Source organism: Mus pahari, chromosome 3 (genome assembly GCF_900095145.1).
Source record: "Mus pahari chromosome 3, PAHARI_EIJ_v1.1, whole genome shotgun sequence".
Lineage (NCBI taxonomy): Eukaryota > Metazoa > Chordata > Mammalia > Rodentia > Muridae > Mus > Mus pahari.
This window is the reverse complement of record NC_034592.1, coordinates 72,771,357-72,776,976: the sequence shown is the minus strand read 5'-3', so window position 1 is coordinate 72,776,976 and position 5,620 is coordinate 72,771,357. Positions and strand designations below refer to the sequence as shown.

Genomic DNA, 5,620 nt, shown 5'->3' with positions numbered 1-5,620 from the left:
AGAAATGCATTCAGACAATAACAGAAAAATAGATTATAATTTTATGAGTTTCCTAAATTGAAAATGGGAGATTCTTTAAGATATAAAAGAATTAGTATGACACCTGTGTGGTGTGGAAGTCCCTAAACAGAAAGAAATTTTAATTTCCTTCACTTTCACTCTAAGTCCCAGTCTGTGTCTATAACTCATCAATAGAGTTAAGCATAAAGTGTGAAGATGGCATTCAGAATACTGTTGTTGAGTATTCCCAGGAAAATAGTGTGCTAGGGACCTAATTAAGTACCACATTAGAGTCAAGCAAAATAGGAAGGCTTGACCTCAAGAGAATTGTAACTCAAAAGAATCAGTTGAACATAAATGTGATAATCTTGTTTGTTTTGGCATTGCAAGTAAAAAAGGAAAGACTCACTGAACTCTGGTAGATTTATTGATGGCTACTTGCAGAAGTAGAGAAAAATAATATTGTAATTTCTTTGAAACACGACTCATATAGTTGAATAATAGATAAATACATGGCTTCACAGGCTGATGCAGTTACATAAATCCTGCCACTTAATGATCTGTGGCATATTTTTGCTAGATATTTATGAATTTGGGTGCATTAGTTGGCTTATATAATGTTTGTAAGGATATTTAATATTTTTTACAAGTTAAGATATTTTCTTAATGTTTTTACATTCTATTAATGTACAGTTTTCTTTAAAAGCCATGCACACACAACGTGGTGTGGGCAGCAGTAATTTCTTCTGATTTCATTCAAAAAATAATGAAACTTTTACCTTATGGATATAACAACTTATGTCTACATAATATCAGTGACATTATTTAGGGATTATATAGCAACAACCCATTCTACTTTTCATGCAACCAAAAACTCAGAAATACCTTTTAATATGAGTACACAAATATGAGTACACATTGAGACAGAAAACAGGGAATGAACCAGACCTTTTTTCTGTTTTAAGATAAGTGAAAGCTCAACTTGCAATCCAAATAACACAGTGTTACTTGCAATCTGTTGTGGTCAATTCTTTTTTCTGTTCTCTTTTAGTCTCCTGAAGATAGTTTAGGTCCAGATGCATATGAACAGTAGTTAAGTTATGCACCACTGAAGAGTGGTCAAATTTTTAAATAAATCAGTTTTCATTTTCAGCAAATGCAATAAACCCCAAATAATGACAGAATAATTTCCATTTATTATCTGATAAACTATATATGCTTGATAACTAATTGAAGACAATAATATAGCAAGGAAAGTTAATCTTCTTAAATACAATAATTGTGAACTTATTGACTACAGGAGAAGGTCATTGTGGTTTGTCATTTATTTGATTTTTTTTCTATTATACTTCATCTCGGTGAGCTCCTGTTTCATACAGAGTTACTAATACTGAGTGCCAGAGACTTAGTCATTTTATAGAGGTAATAAATATATGGGCATTTTTAACTCAATATGGATCAAATTTATACCATATTATATTTTTTTCCTAAGCACAATGCCCCATTTCTGGACAAGTTCCTCAGTATAATTCATGTTCTTAGTAAACAACCTACAATGGTATTATGCTTTGGTTTATACTTCACCTGTCGAGAAAAAAGAAAACCTGCACTAAGGCAACACTGATAAATTCTCTAAACTCATTTAGACCAAGAACAAAGGAAACATGGATAAAGACAACTGTTCTTCATTGCCAGAATTCTTTCTCTTGGGTATTAGTAGTAAGTATGATGTGAAAGTGGTTTTATTTGTAGTGTTCCTGCTTATTTATCTCACTCCTCTGCTGGAAAACATGGGAATGATCACATTGATCAGAATGGATCCCCAGCTTCACACCCCAATGTAATTCTTCCTCAGCCACCTCTTTTTCTCTCATCTCTGCTACTCCACTGCAGTTGGACCCAGTATGCTGGTAGACCTAGTAGCCAAGAAACATTCAATTCCTTTTATTGGTTGTTTTCTGCAGCTCTTGTTTGTGTATGTCTTTATAAATGTTAAATGCATGCTGCTGTCAGTGATGTCTTTTGATAGATACAAGGCCATCAGCAAACCCCTTCTGTATGCTGTGGACATGTTCAGCAAGTTGTGCTACCAGTTCTTAACTTTAATTTACCTAACAAGTACTACAGATGGTTTGATACATACAACATTGGCATTTAGTTTATGTTTTTGCAGCTCTACTCAGATCAATCTTTTTTTTTCTGTGATTTACCACCACTATACCTCCTTTCCTGTTCTGACACACAAGCAAATGAGCTAGTTGTATTTACTCATTTGGTTTCATTGAACTGAGCACAATCTCAAGTGTCTTGGTCTCCTATTGTTACATCATCTCATCAGTCTTGAAGATCAGCTCTGCTGGGGGGTGCTTCAAGGCTTTCTCCATCTGTGCTGCTCACCTGACTGCAGTTGGGATTTTCCAGGGGACCATGCTTTTCATGTGTTTCAGACCAAGTTCTGCCTACTCTCTAGACCAAGACAAAATGACATCTGTCTTTCACCTCCTCATTATCCCCATGATAAACTCTCTGATTTACAGTCTATGTAATAAGGATATGAAAGAAGCTCTGGTTAGGCTCAGAAATAAAAGAGTGTTTTAATATAAATTTTACAGTTACTAATGGTTGTCGATTATGTAGCACAGAACAGAGTACAAAAGTGTCACTAGTGTCACAATGATTGTTTACTAAATTATATATATAATTAAAAATATATATATAATTAAAACCTAAATATAAGAGAATGTTTTGGACTTCTTATATATCTAATTACATTTTCATTTTAAGTAGTAATGGTATTATATTAGAACAAAATAAGGAAGTACTACAATACAATTTATGGGTTTCAAAATACTTTCTGAAGTGTCTAGCAATCTTTGTAAATAGTGACTTACATATATGACTGCTGTTAGTTTCTGTTTTTTGTAGAGGTCAAATATGTGAACACTAAAGTTGTCTTACATTCTTTCTGCTGTCTTTCTCCAATGATCTTTGTAGGAGTAGATTTAGAAGTACAGATATGTCGCTTGTTACTGGGCCTCACAATTCTATATTTTGATTGGTTGTGTTTTTCTGTAATAGTATACATTTGTTACAGAGATTGTAAGAGCCTGAGATCCAGTTTGCTTTTAGATTGTGTCTCCTATAAATGTCAGAAGCTAACCTCATAGTGTCTCACCAACATGACTGACTAAACATGAACTGAACAAGGACAACAATAGGCAAGCTAGAATCCACCAGGAAAAGCCCACAAGGACTCACTCTTATACAAAGTACTCTAGGTATACAAGGAAAGCTGAAAGTTGGAGAAATACTTTCTGCTAGAAAGAAAATACCATCTGCCTAACCAAGAGCAAATGGTCAATTTTGGATATATAATACAAATAATAATACTGACTGTGCAAGTTGTACTTACACACATGCACTCACTCACACATTCATGCACACACACAGACACACCCATATACATATACACACATAATTAATGAGAAATGAGACCATGAATTTTTCTTAATTCATATTTTAAAAATATTTTAATACATGATATTCTGATCAGATTCCTCTTCCTCATCTATCAAATGATTGCGTTATCTGGCTGCTCTAATCATGAAGCAAAAATAGTGATCAGTGGGACTAGGGAGTATTGTACTGAAGATTTGGGGAATTTAATCAGATTTTTTTTCTTTTTCTGTATGTCACTCTCTCCCTTTGGTGTGTTTCTGAGATAAACATGTAAATGAATTAGTGGTATTCACCATGTTTAGAACCATTAAATTGATAACTCTTTGATGACATTTTTTGTCATTGCTTTTCATCCTGGCAGTGATAATTTCTCTGCTGATTGGACACTCAAATGTACCTTTCTTGTTACTCCTTCTGTGATTATGTATGATGGTTGTTATTGGTTGTCAGTTTCATTGGATTAGGAGACAACTAGGACTAGTGAAACATGCATAGATGTGTGATTGGAGAAGATTTCTGGAAAGAGATAGGACATGAGTAATGATTATAGGAGAAAAGGTCATAATGAATGGGGATAAGGACTCTGTAAACTGGAGGCAGAGGAAGAAGGTCGCGTTTAACTGAGTACAAACTACTCAAACCTCTGTGGGCATATTTTGGTGACTGTCCCAATCTATGTCCATAGGATTTCATATTTCTCAGCCTTTGTACATGTTGGCAACATCAACAAGCCTCCACAGTGTTTTCAGGCCATCTTTTTGGACAGTGCTATCTTTGGAATTTTTTCCAGTCTAACATGCAGATATTAATTGTTAGACTCCTCAGAGTATCATATTTTATAAGCAAATCAAGTAACTCTTATTTAATTATTGTTGGGTTAAAGTCTTCCTCTTCTCTAGATCATGAAAAAAACAAAACCTTATCATTTTCACCCTTTCCCCTTTCATTTCTATCTAGTTTTGTTCGTTATTATTTATTTATGTGTTGAGATAGAGCTTAACTTGTTTCCTAAACTGGGCTTGTTATCACTCTGTAGATCAACTAAAGCTTGAACTTACAAACCTGCTGACTCATGCTATAGTAAAATTCTAAACCAAGAGGTCTTGTTTTATGCTTCATTTTATTCATCCTGATTATATGTTATACTTGCTTCCTGTAAAAATTTTGAGACGGTTAATTTCCAGACTTTTCTTAAGTATTTCTAAGCAATCTGCATATCATTTTTCTACTATATGTGGATTTAATTGATAGTTAAAGAGTTGTTTTTGTAAGACAGTGTATAATCAAAAAAGTTATCAATGTTGACTGAATTATCATTGCAATTTTTCACATTGACAAATAATTATTTCATAATGTTCAATGATTAAGCACTGTAAGGCTAACGCTCTTAAATGAAGTGAGGCAAGAAATAAAAAACAATACCAGGTGAGCAGATGATTTTCATCTCTTATATTCTTGTACCTTTGGAATTTCTATAGATGAGCTAAATAAACACTAAACAACAAACCAAGAAGAATGTGTGTTAATCAAACTGAACAACAGAGAAACTTGAGTGTCCTGCATATTTGTACATATTTCACATACAATTATGTTTGTGTGGTTTTTTGTTTGTGTATTCAATAGTGTACTGCTTTCCATATAGTTGTTAAGATTATTTGATTTGTATCCGAATTATGTATAAGGTTTTTCATGCCAAAATATGTCTATTAGATTAACTAAAGACAAGCAAATTTCTATCTATAAAAATGAAAATATATTAAAATCCATAATTGAAATAAAGTTTATATATCCAAGAAGTGCAATAAAGTCTCTTGTAAAATCAGTAGTAGACTCATGCTCTTAAATATGTCACTGTGGGGGCCTATGTATGCTTAAAGGAAATATTTTAACATTTCTGGTTAAATTAGAGGTTAGTGTATATGATACTTAAGACATTTCTAACATGATGTTCCAAAAGTCAGTGAAAATGAATATAAAGAGACCTTTGAGTACTTTGTCTATTTTGTCTGATTTAACCCTAAATATTCCCTTCTGTGGGGAGCCGCCCTCACATTCGCCATTACAAGATGGCGCTGATGTCCTGTGCTCTAACAAACAAACAAGGCAGCTGCGCATGTGCTGGGTAGATTTCCATTCCCTTGTGCCCTGCCTTTCCCGTGGC

The 5,620-nt window shown here is 33.6% G+C and overlaps 1 pseudogene; it reads left to right on the top strand.

The window, feature by feature from the left end:
• The first annotated feature begins 1,664 nt into the window (after positions 1-1,664).
• Positions 1,665-2,598, top strand: LOC110318538 (annotated as a pseudogene).
• Positions 2,599-5,620: the final 3,022 nt, after the last annotated feature.